This window comes from Fundulus heteroclitus, chromosome 8 (assembly GCF_011125445.2).
Source record: "Fundulus heteroclitus isolate FHET01 chromosome 8, MU-UCD_Fhet_4.1, whole genome shotgun sequence".
Classification (NCBI taxonomy): Eukaryota; Metazoa; Chordata; class Actinopteri; order Cyprinodontiformes; family Fundulidae; genus Fundulus; species Fundulus heteroclitus.
In genome coordinates, this window is record NC_046368.1 from 35,066,199 (window position 1) to 35,081,236 (window position 15,038).

Consider the following 15,038-nt stretch of genomic DNA (forward strand, 5'->3'; position numbering starts at 1 on the left):
ACACTCTTAAGCCTCCCTGGTAAGGTCTATTCGGGGGTTCTGGAAAGGAGGGTCCGTCGGATAGTCGAATCTCGGATTCAGGAAGAGCAGTGTGGTTTTCGTCCTGGCCGTGGAACACTGGACCAGCTCTATACCCTCAGCAGGATTCTGGAGGGGGCATGGGAGTTTGCCCAACCAGTCTACATGTGCTTTGTGGATCTGATCTGGAGAAGGCATTCGACCGTGTCCCCCGAGGGATCCTGTGGGGGGTACTCCGGGAGTATGGAGTACCGGACCCTTTAATAAGGGCTGTCAGGTCTCTGTACGACCGGTGTCAGAGTCTGGTCCGCATTGCCGGCAGTAAGTCATACTCGTTTCCGGTGAGAGTTGGACTCCGCCAAGGCTGCCCTTTGTCACCGATTCTGTTCATAACTTTTATGGACAGAATTTTTAGGCGCAGCCAAGGTGTTGAGGGGATCCGTTTTGGTGGCCTTAGGATTGCGTCTCTGCTATTCGCGGATGACGTGGTCCTATTGGCTTCATCAGGGCGTGATCTACAGCTCTCACTGGAGCGGTTCGCAGCCGAGTGCGAAGCGGCCGGGATGAAAATCAGTGCCTCCAAATCCGAGACCATGGTCTTGAACCGGAAAAGGGTAGAGTGCCTTCTCCGGGTTGGGGAGGATGTGCTGCCCCTAGTGGAGGAGTTCAAGTATCTTGGGGTCTTGTTCACGAATGAGGGGAGGATGGAGCGGGAGATCGACAGGCGGATTGGTGCAGCGTCTGCTGTGAAGCGGGCGCTGTACCGATCCGTTGTGGTGAAGAGAGAGCTGAGCCAAAAGGCGAAGCTCTCGATTTACCGGTCGATCTACGTTCCTACCCTCATCTATGGTCACGAGCTTTGGGTCGTGACCGAAAGAACGAGATCCCGGATACAAGCGGCTGAAATGAGTTTTCTCCGTAGTGTGTCTGGGCTTTCCCTTAAAGATAGGGTGAGGAGCTCAGTCATCCGGGGAGGACTCAGAGTTGAGCCGCTGCTCCTCCACGTCGAGAAAAGCCAGTTGAGGTGGCTCGGGCATCTGGTCAGGATGCCTCCTGGACGCCTCCCTAGTGAGGTGTTCCGGGCACGTCCCACCGGGAGGAGGCCCAGGGGAAGACCCAGGACACGCTGGAGGGACTATGTCTCCCGGCTGGCCTGGGAACGCCTTGGGATTCCCTCGGAGGAGCTGGCCCAAGTCGCCGGGGAGAGGGACGTCTGGCCCTCCCTACTGAAGCTGCTACCCCCGCGACCCGACCCTGGATAAGCGGAAGAAGACGGACGGACGAAATTCTTAGAATATAAACTAATTAAATCTATAATTAAAAATTAATTTAAGCATATTAAAGGTGGTTTACAAATTCCAATAAATATATTAGAGTTGCTGGATCTAAACCTCCCAAAACTATTGTCAAAATTATACAGAACACTGTCTAAACTAGATGATTCAATATATCTTCCTATTATGAAATGGGAAGAGGATTTATCAGTAAGCTTTAAACAAAACATCTGGGCTCAGATATGTCTAAAAACTTTTAAAATGACTAGAAACCCAAATTTACAGCTAATAGATTATTCATGATGGGTTTTGCACAATTTACACTATGTCATTCCAAAAAAAGGTAAAAAACAAAGCAACTGGACTTGTTTTCCGTAGTTGAAGACGTTTCGCTTCCTCTCCTGGAAGCTTTCTCAATAGCTTTCTTGAGAAAGCTTCCGGGAGAGGAAGCGAAACGTCTTCAACTACGGAAAACAAGTCCAGTTGCTTTGTTTTTTACCTTTTTTTGGAATGACCATGACCTGGATGACTGAGAATCTTCACCAGCAATTTACACTATGCACTATGGTTATGTTCACCTGTCCAGAGGTTCAGGGTTTTATTTTAGATTAAAAAGAGCAGATTCAAACATTAGAATCTTATTCAAAAGAGCCCTTCTTCTTCTTCTAAGAAGAAGAAGGTCTCTCTAAAATCCTACAACCACATTTGCAAGGATGACCGACTCTGTGTTGCCCTGCAACTGACTGGCGACCAGTCCAGGGTGTATATATTTATATATATATATATATATATATATATATATATATATATATATATATATATATACTGTATATAGTTAATGGCATGAATAATATAAAGGGGATTTAATACACAAATTGCACTGTTAAGGAAAGAAGCAGTGAATAGGGTGAGGAGGGAGTGGATGGTGTCTTGTTACACTGCAGGCCGTATATGAACTTCCTTTCTGCTCTCCTGTATCTTCCACCTTCTACTAGAATACAGATATCTGAGATGAGCCACAACTTCCCCAAATGGATGGCCTCTTGCATCCGTAGACCACCCCTCTCCTCAAGTGGCATCAGGATAAATTGAAGAACCTGGGCAGCCTCTCAAGAGGAGAAAGAGAGCTGGTTTCTGATCGTGATTCCTTTCCACAACATAGTTTTGTGTATTTCTTGTGAATCTCATGTTGTTGCATTGAAACCTCCAGCAAAAAGCTAACACGAGATGCTTCTTTCAACTTTCCACATGTTGGAGTTCATAATATTAAGTACAAGCGATAGAGTATGTGTGACAGAAAACTAACACTACACAACAGCTTGAAGACATTCATCCCCACAGTGAAATGTGGTGCTGGCACATCATCCTGTGGTATGTTGGCCTGGGTTGATGGAAAGATGGATGAAGTGAAATACAGGGCATTCCTGGAAGAAAGTGAGCTGGAGGCAAGAAACGACAAGACTGGAGTAGAGTCATCTTCTAGGTCAATAATCCTGAACATACAGCCAGAGTTCCAAAAAATGGTTTAGATCAAAACATAATGTGCTTGAACAGCCCAGTCTAGACTTGAATTTATTTGAGAATCTGTGGCAAGACTTGAAAACTGATGTTCATAGATAAATGTAGTGAACTTATATAGTGGTTTTCTAGACCACTCAAAACACTGTACACTAGAGCCACATTCACACACCAATATGCAACCAGTAGCCAACTTGGGGTTAAGTGCCTTGCCCAGAGGCACATCAAGATGTGACAAGGGGACGGTGGAATTGAACCCGGACGGACGGACCTTTTAATTTCAAGACTACTACTCAACCCATTGAGCCAGTTACTCCCCAGTCACTCTGAATGAGCCTGAATTTTGCAGGAATGGACAAAACCTCTAGTCTTTAGATGTGCAGATCTAGCAGAGACATCTCAGGAGGCTTACAGCTGTGACTGCTGCACAAGGTGGTTCTTAAAAGTAGACTCAGACGCTGTATACAAATACATACCACACTTTTTCTTCAATTTGTTATCTAAAGATGAGAATAAATCTTTTGCCTTCCACTTTACAAATAAGATTTACTTTGTGTTGATCACCTAAAATTAGAAGCCTGATCCCATTTTGTGTAGTTAGAAGAAATAAAGAACAGCAACACACACATTAAAGCCAGTTATTGATTTATTTGGTATTCATGTTGAAACCAGCTACATATAAAACCCTGTGTGCACTCCCATCAAGTCATGCACAACATTGCACTGTAGGATATGCCTCAGCTGAACACGTTGTGTCTATGTAGAAAAATAAAGATATTATTTACATGACAGAAAACAGACTTTAGTTTGATCCTGCAGAACAGTTCTTTAGAGCGGGGAAACAACCCGTGTCCTCCTTTCACAGTCCTGTCACTGTTCTGGATTGTTCAGTTGTTTACCTGGAGGTGGCAGTGGAGAGAAACACCCGAACACTTCATTTTCCAAACACCAACATGTGGCATGTTGAACAGGATGTGCGGGAAGAGCAGATTTCTGGAGCAGCAGTTTGTTGTCACAGAGGACCATCAGCGCTCATTCCGAGTCCGAGGGCGTGCAGACCACAAGGCTCAGATAAGCCGTGTGTTCTGCAAACTTTCAGGTTCATGCTGAGCTCTGCTTCAGCTGCTGCATAATAAGCTTCTTTTTTAATTTCTTAAGTCTGATCACATTTGGTCTTGGCATTTTGCAGAATATCACCATAAATGTTAGTAAAAACACATTTCCACAGCTCTAATGGATTCTGTTGGATCAAAAGTAACTTTTGAAGAAAACAAGCTTTGAGCTGGTAAACATAAACGACCCGATTGCGGTATAATCTTTTTCCTTGTTGCTAGGATGTGGGTTTTTTTTATCTTAAATGTCTTGTTTTCATTAGCTATAAGCAGAAAATCATCATAATAACCAAACAAAGGCCTGAAAACATCAGTGTGAAATGTGTCTATATATTGTGTTTTACTAAGTGAAGTACTGAGTTAATGAAATAAATTGACTTTTCAATAATAGTCTAATGTATTTAGATGCACCTGTAATTGTCTGAGTCACTTTAAGAAAAAAGTATTTATTTTATTGTCAATAATTGGCTAATTCTGATTTAAAAAGGGTGTTATAACCGGAGCCAGGGATATGGAGCCAATCTCACAGCACCACCGTTTCTTACTAGCTGCTCATTAGATGTTCTACTCTAATTGCAGCAATTCTGCACCAAAGTTTTCTGTATGAGCAGTTCCAGCTAAAACTAAAGCTCCTCTGCAGAATCTTTTTTTTTTTAATCAATGGCAGCAGTGATGCCATCTAGTGGCCAGCCCTTACAGGTTTTTGCCAGTCTGCCTGACGCTGACCTGAGCACAAAAACCTTGCATTTTCCATTGAGCCTACCATTTACGTGAGAATAAACAAACAAGAGACCTGATTGTTCATGTGGCACCAGCTGGATGAAGATGAGTTGATCTCCTAGAGTAGCTCTCTTAGTGTGCTGAGTACAGCAAACCAATCAGAGTCCAACATCCTCTTTATTTGTAGCTAGTTTGTAGCTAGTTAGCTGATGCATTCACTGTGTCCTGGGAAGGCAAAGCTGCAACTCTAAAAGCTCTTCTACTCTTGCTTTGCCATGAATTGCTCATTGTGTTAAGCACTAGGTTGGTATGGATTGGTGCCGGACGATAATTCAATAACAATATACATCAATCGTTGGACAAAAAGGTAAATAAAAAGTTCAATAGAACAGTTTTCCTGCCCTTTGCATGTAGGTCATGTAGGTTAATTCTACAGTCATTACATTCTTCCAACCAATCACACATGCAGACACAGAAATGTTCTGCCTCTTTAAAAGAGTTCAAGAGAACGCACATTCCTTTTCTCTTTTGTAAAAACTTGCAGTTTTGGTAAAAAGTTGGTTGAATAAAGAGTTGAGTTTGAATTTGGTCATTGTGTTCTTTATCTCAAAATAAATTATTAAGCAACAGCATAAAATGGCCAGAGCTGCACTTAAAATATATGATTAGATTTTTTTTAATAATTATCAATATCAATCAATCTGATTTTTATTTTATCGATACGCTTCCTTTCTATATCGTCCAGCCCTACTATGGATTTCTCCATGTCAAAATTCCATACATTTGACACAGATCGGTGCTTGACCCCATGAGGACGTTGTTGATGTGTTCTCCGGTTAAATGGATTGTCTGATGGTAAAATAAACTGTAGTTTTACAGATATTTCCTAAAGCCTGCTCAGAACCGCTTTGAATTAAGTGAAATCTGACACGAAGTGATAAAAACATCCCGCTTACTGAAACAAGAGTCACAGCAACAGGTTTAATGTCCTCAAATTCATCTTCCACAGGATCTGCTTCTCTGATATTTAAATAAAAGCTCTTTGATCTTTGGCTCCACCTGCTGGCCTGTAATCTGCTGTTACATTTTGTCTGAACCTAACTAAGATGTCTGTGATAATCATAGTGACTTGTGGTCTACACTGCATAGCAACATGTATGAGCATAGACACACTGCTACTGCTGTCCTTCATGCCGCCCTGCAGGTCTGCAGCTTCAGGATGGGAGGCTTTGTACACCTTGCCCAGCTGGTCCTCACTGCATGGTCTCTCATGTAAGGATAAAAAGAAGTCTTTCTGCTTTACAAGTTTGTCTGGAGAAAAAAATCTTTCTGCTGATAAATGACCAAACAAATACAACTTGAGCTAGTGACTGTAAAACTGTGCGTGCCATCTCAGAATGAGAGAAGAAACATAGAAAGCAGCCTTAGGGGTTCAGTTGCTACAGACTGCAGATGTGTTGATGAAAAGCTCCTCACAGTCTGCACCGAGGTAATGCTAAAAGAGAGCAGATCCACAAACCTGCAAAACACAAGGACATTTAGGTAAAAACAGAAACCAAACATATAGCAGTTCAGAAATTATCAGAAATGATCATAATATTCTCCTACAAAGATTTGAACATACTGCAGGGATTAAGGGGAAAGCATTAGGCTGGTTTAAATCTTATTTGTCTGACAGATTCCAGTTTGTTCATATTAATAATAAATCTTCTTCAAACTCTAGGGTCACTTGTAGAGTATCATAGGGTTCAGTCATTGGACCAATTCTCTTTACTATATATATGCTTCTGATTGGTAAAATTATTAGACAGCATGGGATTAATTTACACTGTTATGATGATGACACTCAGCTACAGGCATGTCTTGATAACATCAAAACATGGATAACTTTTTTTGCTTTTCAATTCTGACAAGACAGAAGTTGTAATCTTTGGACCAGAGTCTTTAAAAATAAACTTCTTAATCACCTAATCTGGATGGCATTAAATTGGCCTCTGGTAATAATGTAGAAAAATCTTGGTGTTATTTTTGACCAAGAAATGTCATTTAAATCCCATATTAAACAGGTTTTCAGAGTTTCCTTTTTTCACCTCCTGAACATTGCCAAAATTAGAAACATTCTGTCCAGGAGTGATGCTGAAAAACTAGTCCATGCATTTGATACTTCAATGCTGGACTATTGTAATTCTTTACTCAGGAAGTCCACAAAATGCAGTTCAAAGTCTTCAGCTGATCCAAAATGCTGCTACAAGAGTTTCGATGAAAATCAACAAGAGGGATCATATTTCTCCAATTTTAGCTTCCCTTTATTGGCTTCCTGTTAAATCAAGAATAGAATTTAAAATTCTCCTTCTCACGTATAAAGCCTTTAACAATTAATCAGCCCTTAATTAATAGCCCTTAATTTCCTCTCCACTGTCGCTTTATGCTTGCTCAGTATGAGGGATTTCTGCAAAGCCATGGACGACTCTCCCTGTGGCTCTACGCTTCTCCAGGAGTGAATGCTGCTTGTTAAGACTTGATACAATCTACTGGGTTTCCTTAGATAGGACATTTTGACCAATCTGTAGTATTTGATTGAATTTGACTTTTGAAAGTGCCTTGAGATGACGTGTTGTGAATTGGATTCTATGGAAAGTGGAAGAATGGGAGAATATCTGGAACATTGAAGTTGCCAACTCTTTCTTTACAAGTTTTCAATCTACATGTACATTTCAAAAAAGTTTAATATTGCGTAAAAGTGCATTAAATTTTGCCAGTCATCTCATGAAGCGAAACTCATATATAGAATCATTACACACAGAGTGATATATTCCAAGCCTTTTCTTTTAATTTTAATGATTCTGGCTACAGATAATGAAAACTCAAAATGTAATGTCTCTGAAAACTTGAATACTTTGAAAAAGTTCATCACTGGAAATTCCTGGTGTCCCATCCTAATAAACTAATTAACTCAAAACACCTGCTAAGGTTCCCTGAGCCTTTAAATGGTCTCTCTCTCTCTGGGTCAATAGGCAAAACCATCAGACTATCTTCTGGACATCTGTCCAGTCATCGACACCTTTCACAGGGAGGGGAAGCCTCATAAGGTCACTGCTGAAGAAGCTGGTTGTTCAGAGTTCTGTATTCATGCATATTAACATAAAATTGAGTAGAATGTGGTGGTAGAAAACCCAGATAATATGTTGTGCAGTCATTTAGGATTTAAAGGAGCTATAAGTAATATGGACATCTTGTGGCTCAAATCGGTACATCAGCTTGCCAATCACAACAATTTAGTATGCCGATTTTAAACAGTGTGTTGGTGTTTTGAGTTTTTACTTCCACAGGATAGCTATATGATGTTGTATTCCATAATATCTGCTTCTCTTACTGGCTTCCATGTTATCAGGCTGCTGCTCTTTTGCCAAGATAAAATACCAAATGCCCCGCTCTGTTTAGAGAACCATGGGAACTCTCATAAGATTGGCTGAGGAACCAGGAAGTAAACACGGGCTACACTCTGAACCGTAGTAGTTCCGGGGTCCGTTCTTCGTACGTCGCTAACTCAGTTAGCAGGATTTCATTGTTGACGATTTGGCATGATCTTGGATCGTTTGGTTCTTCGAAAGACATCCTGCACTTGTTGTCATAGCAACATGTGCGCCAGCTTAAGCCTGCTCCAGAGCAGGCTTATTTCATGTAAACAAGATTAGATCACGGCTGTATAAGCGGAGGAGATAGGGAAGTCTGCCGTAGCCATGTCCATTTTTACGACTGCAAACTGTTGCGGAAGGTGCAAGAATAATTTGCAGAGTTTTTCGAATTAATCGCGTATTGCGCAATAGACAGGATCCTTTAGCGCAGCGCGACAGTGTAATTGTAGAGAGATTTTTCTTGGTGGCTGTTAGAAACAGACAAGCACATCATTTAACAGTGGCTTTTAAAGAGGAAAATGTGATGTTGTAGCCATAAATCTAAAATATTTAAGTTATTTGTATGATAGTTTGCTTTTTATTTTTATCATATTCAGTAAGAAGAGTTGTTCGGGCCATTTTATTGTGAAGTTTAGTTTTACTTTGAAAGGCTTGCTTCCTGTCGAGCCGTATATTGTATTAGAAAAAACTATGGACGGATTATCTAGACACGGAGCAATACAGTTTTACTGTGTAATCTGTGGATGACTTGGAAAAGGAAAAACTTAATTTCTTAACGATTGAATAATTTTTTGTTAAAATTTCCAGTGTGCACGTGTCCTTTACTTCCCGTCTCTAAGGAATGACACTGAAATTTGGATCTCTTGACATAACAAGTGGCTTTTTAAAACAAAGTATAATAATTAAAGGCTACCATTTTGTAGAATATTCTTGTATTTCACTTTTACTTGTTCCCATGTTCTAGTGGGTCCCGTGGAGGCTCTGATATAAAAGAACAAAGTTAATATGAAATTATTAAAATGCAAAAATTCATACTGTAGAAAGTGATAGAAACATCTACCATGGACAGTATTTACGCATTAATTTGTCTGCTGCTTTTTTCCAGCCCTCTCTCCTGGCTTTAACAGATTTTGAGGTGTTTTAATTAATGACTCAAATTCGGCATAACCTTCCAAGCTCTTGTTCTGCTTGGAAAAAAAACTGTGGGCGTTCTTTGTCCATGCTGAACAGCCAATAGCAGTGTTGCTGATCATTGTTTCTACTATCGATACATTTCCCCTTTTAAACAAACGCATGAACGCGCAGTTATCTCAGATAACTCAATCCAGCCATACTAATAATAAACAACAGGTGTGTTCGAAGAACCCAATTAGCCGGATCAGGATTAGCCGGATGAAATCATCTTGGATGTCTCATTTGATCTTGGATGTCTCATTTGATCTTGGATGTTTTAAGCAACGTACGAAGAACGGACCCCAGGACCGTCCCTCTAGGTTTGAAAGCAGAAAAACATGACTCAGACACTGTTAATGGGGAGGATCGATTGTTTATAGGGAATGTTACTTCCATCCCAGGTGACAAATGAGAATGATTTGGGTTGATTTTACAGGAAATACCTTACTTATAGCTCCTTTAAGATGGCTTATGTTTTTTTTTTGTTTATTTGAAAGGTCATTTGGTTTAGTTATGCGTCACCAGCACACGCATGAATAACACTGTGGTTTTGAATGCTCAGATAAAGTTGATCTATGATTAAAGTCTGATATGGAGTGAAATTGAATGCCTGATAGGAATCATGATGCAGTTTGGCTGAAATTCACCACTTTCCCATCTGCTTCGCCAATTGTCCCAGTCTCCAAAATAAAAGCACGCCTGAGTGAGAGTTGCCATGAGGACCACACATTTTCCTGTTCAGCTGTTTTTAAAAATAGATTGCAATTTTTGCGTGAAAAGTGATGTACGCATGTTTCAGGCTCCATTTTGTGTATACTCAGGCTTTATAAATGAGACCCCTGGACTGTTGCTCAGTGGTCCAAAATCCTGTTCTCAGATGAAAGTAAATTCTGCATTTCATTTGGATATCAAGGTCCCAGAGTTAGGAGGAAGAGTGGAGAGAAACAGAATCCACCTTGCTTGAAGTCCAGAGTGAAGTTTCCACAGTCAGTGATGGTTAGGGGCTCCATGTTATGTACTGGTTCTGGTCAGCTGGGTTTTCTGAAGTTCACAGTCAATGCAGCCATCTAGCAGGAAATTCTAGATCAGTTCGTGCTTCCCTCTGCAGAGGCGCAGTTTAAAGATGTGGATTCCATTTTTCCAGCAGGACGTGGCACATGCCCACACTGCCAAAGTTACCAAAAATTGCTTCAGTAACCATGGTGTTCCTGTTCTGGATTGGTCAGCAAAATCCTCTGACCAGGGGTCCGTTCTTCGTACGTTGCTTAAAACATCCGAGATCAAATGTCACATCCAAGATGATTTCATCCGGCTAATCATGATCCGGCTAAGTGGGTTCTTCGAACACATCTGTTGTTTACGATTAGTATCACTGGATTGAGTTATCTGAGACAACTGCGCGTTCATGCGTTTGTTTAAAAGGGGAAATGTATCGATAGTAGAAACAATGATCAGCAACGCTGCTATTGGCTGTTCAGCAAAGAACGCCCACAGTTTTTCTCCCAAGCAGAACAAGAGCTTTTAATGGAAGGTTATGCCAAATTTGAGTCATTAATTAAAACACTCAAAATCTGTTAAAGCCAGGAGAGAGGGCCGGCAAAAAGCAGCAGACAAATTAATGCGTAAATACTGTCCATGGTAGATGTTTCTATCACATTCTACAGCATGAATTTTTGCATTTTAATAATTTGATATTATTTGTTCTTTTATATCAGAGCCTCCATGGGACCCACTAGAACATGGGGACAAGTAAAAGTGAAATACAAGAATATTCTACAAAATGGTAGCCTTTAATTATTATACTTTATTTTAAAAAGCCACTTGTTATGTCAAGAGATCCAAATTTCAGTGTCATTCCTTAGAGACGGGAAGTAAAGGACACGTGCACACTGGAAATTTTAACAAAAAAAATCTTTATCCACAAAAAATGAAAATCTTCCTTTTCCAAGTCATCCACAGTTTACACGGTAAAACTGTATTGCTCCGTGTCTAGATAATCCATCCATAGTTTTTTCTAACAATACAATATACGGCTCGACAGGAAGCAAGCCTTTCAAAGTAAAACTAAACTTCACAATAAAATGGCCCGAACAACTCTTCTTACTGAATATGATAAAAATAAAAAGCAAACTATCATACAAATAACTTAAATATTTTAGATTTATGGCTCCAACATCACGTTTTCCTCTTTAAAAGCCACTGTTAAACGATGTGTTTGTCTGTTTCTAACAGCCACCAAGAAAAATCTCTCTACAATTACACTGTCGCGCTGCGCTAAAGAATCCTGTCTATTGCGCAATACGCAAATAATTCGAAAAAATCTGCAAATTATTCTTGCACCTTCCGCAACAGGTTGCTGTCGTAAAAATGGACATGGCTACGGCAGACTTCCCTATCTCCTCCGCTTATACAGCCGTGATCTAATCTTGTTTACATGAAATAAGCCTGCTCTGGAGCAGGCTTAAGCTGGTACACATGTTGCTATGACAACAAGTACAGGATGTCTTTCGAAGAACCAAACGATCCAAGATCATGCCAAATCGTCAACAATGAAATCCTGCTAACTGAGTTAGCGACGTACGAAGAACGGACCCCTGAACCCCATAGAAAATCTCTGGGCTGTTGTCAAGAGGAAGATGAGAGACACCAGACCCAACAAGGCAGATGACCTGGAGGCAGCTATCAAAGCAATCTGGGCTTCCAGAACACCTATTAGGCCGTGGGCCAGAATCTGTAGGGTGACTTTTCGTATGAACTGTCAGGGGGCAACTTTCTTCCACCGGGAAAAGTTGCTACACATAGCAGTGAACTCAAAACACCAATGTTCCCACATTTTCACTTGCACATTAAGAAGTTATAGCCGATAAAAAAATAGCACCAGAAAATGCTATTATTGGGCTTTCTTCGTCTGGAAACAAATGCATACAAACATCTTACGAGCGCAGCCATGATGAACTGGTGAACGCGCACAGCTGACAATACAGCGATCTGATTGGCTGAGCAGAAAAAATCGAATCACGTGACCTCTTCGACCGGAGCGCCACAGTTTAGATTTTTTATCGGCTATAACTTATTAATGTGCAAGTGAAAACGTGGGAACATTGGTGTTTTGAGTTCACTGCTATGTGTAGCAACTTTTCCCGGTGGAAGAAAGTTGCCCCCTGACAGTTCATACGAAACTTCTTAAGGAAGCGTCCTACAGATTCTGGCCCACGGACTATATGCAGAACCACAGGCTGATGGCCTTAATGCCACGGTGCATTTGACGCAGTAATTCAAGCAGGAGGCCAACCACGTATTGAGAGCATAGAAATGTACCTACTTCTAAGAAGCCTGACATCCTTTTCTGATTAGTCTAATGTGATACTATAATTATCTGAGATGCTGAGGTTTGGGTTTTCTTTCCCCGTGAGCCATAATCATAAAAATTACCAGAAATAAAAGCTTGAACTATTTTGTTCTATGTGTAATACTGAATAACTTAAATGTATTTAACTGAAAAACAGTGCACAACCCTTTGTCTTGGTTGGCAGTTAATGTCCATATAAAACTGGCTTCTCTGAGGACTTAAACCACAGGTTTCCAGCATTGTTATTGAGCATCCCTTGAGTATTTCCTCTCATGTGACAGTTTGGGGAAGATGGCTGATATCTAGAAAAAAGTGGACTGTGCTCAACAGCATGTGCCATAAAACTAACCATTTGCACTGTCAGTTTTGAAAGTCAGATTTATGGAGATGATAGAACAACAGAACATCATTTTCCTTCTAAAAATAATGTGTATGCTACCTGAATGTGCTGAGTTCCTCTGTGTTTGCAGAAGCAGCTGTGCTGATAATGGTGGTGGGAGGGGAGATGGTGCAGGTGAGCAGCAGAAGGGGGGATGATTAATTGGGTCAGGTATGTATTTGGTAGGCAGAGTCCGGGTCTGAGGTTTGGAGTCAAGGGAGGAGGTGGAGTCACTTGGGGCTCGTAGCTGTGGGAGTTGGGGGGTAAACCAGGGACACGTCGACCCGCTCCAAGCCGTTCTTTGGACAGATGATCTCAGTCAGTCCGTCGGGCCGCGGTTGGCTCAGCAGCTCACCTAAAAACAGACAACAGCACAGGTCAAACACCAGTACACCCAGTCCACAGGAACATTTGCACAGTAAATCTAAATTCCAGTTACAAACGGAAAACTGCTTTACGGCTCAGGTTCTTGGGCAGAATGTCAAATGTGTGATGGCGTTCATTTTATAAGGTCACACTGGCAGGCAGTGCAGGAATTGCCTCCACCAGATGGCAGCAACAAATCTCTGTGACTGATGAGATCAGGTGAGGTGTGTCCAATCCTCATCCTAACATCTGAAAAGGAAGTCTTGCATGATTGTTTGTATCTGATGAAGACACTATTCACAGTCAGATGTTATTTTGTCTATCAGGAGCGCAAAACAGGCAGCTAGAACAGCTTTATCCTAAACCGTCATTCACCAGGTGAGAGGAAGACAGAGCTGACGGTTAAAGAACAGGGCCACAGCACAAAAAGAGAACAGCACTAATGATATAATTACAGTAATACTACAATACAATCATTTGACAACAGAATGTCCCATTGACATCTCTGTATATTTAAGTTATTTTCCCCATTTTCCTGCGTGCAGTGCCAGTAATTATTAATAACTGTCTATTTTTATGAATCCCTTAGTAATTTTCTGCTTCGAGAGTTTAAAATAAGGGAAAGTCTTTATCCCAGCACGCACTGACACACACACACACACACACACACACACACACACACACACACACACACACACACACACACACACACACACACACACACACACACGTTTCTCCTATGGGCAGGAACAAAAACAAGCTGCAGCCTGAGGGATCAACAGAGATCATAATGTGCCCGTTTCCACTACTTTCCCTCGCTCTGTCTGATAATCAGGTTTAAAGCTGATTCATGTGGCACAAAAGAATATCCTTACAGCTTTTTCCATCTGGATTAAAAAAAATTACGGCACTTTTTCAATCAGAGTGCTTGAAACAAGTTCAAATCATAATCAATCATTTTGATGGATTAACATCTCAAGACAGCATGAAATTATGGCACAGGCACCAATTACCTAATGACATACAATATGTAGAGAAGTGTAAAGTAGTGACTAAGTTACTGTTGAAGTCAGAACTATGATGAAAACTGCTTTATCTCAAGAGACAGATTCTGAAAACCTTTTGTGGAAAAACACTAAAAATATATTTTTATAGCTATAGTAGCAATTTAGATCAAGACAAGTGTGAAAAGAATACATTTTAGACTAGTCAAACCTGGACTGAAATATTTTACACTAACTACAGAAATCTGTGCCATTCATGAAAGAACCACCACTAAAGTGTAAATATTGGCGCTGTTAGAGTTTTGATAGAAATGTTCCCTCTGTCTTCTTTATAAGAAGAAAACATTTGCAAGTTTAAATGTAATAATAAAAATAATCAGAACCATGCTCTCCTTACACAAGCTAACAGTGTTATGATGTTCTTGTCATTACTATAGTCCTGAACAATGAACTTAATACGAGTTGGCTATTCTATTCATTACACAGAGAGTTTTGAGAGGAACAGAGTTTGATCTGATTGAACTCTGACATCTTTCCCTTAGACTTATCTAAGGGAAAAGATAAGTCTAAAAAAAGAACGAAGGCCAGCTGTGGTATCACAGCACCATAAGTGTGAGTTCAGACTGCAGTCTACGGACAAGCAGGAAGCTCCTCTGCAAAAACACAACTGCTTGCATCACTCAATATGAGGGAGTGACCATTAACACCA

The 15,038-nt window shown here is 40.7% G+C and overlaps 1 long non-coding RNA gene across 1 annotated transcript; it reads right to left on the bottom strand.

The window, feature by feature from the left end:
- Positions 1–5,381: 5,381 nt before the first annotated feature.
- Positions 5,382–13,335, bottom strand: LOC118563988. The gene is made up of 2 exons (XR_004931579.1): positions 13,020–13,335; positions 5,382–6,161 (listed from the first exon to the last, which is right to left on the bottom strand). It is a non-coding gene; the product is annotated as an uncharacterized LOC118563988 (long non-coding RNA).
- Positions 13,336–15,038: the final 1,703 nt, after the last annotated feature.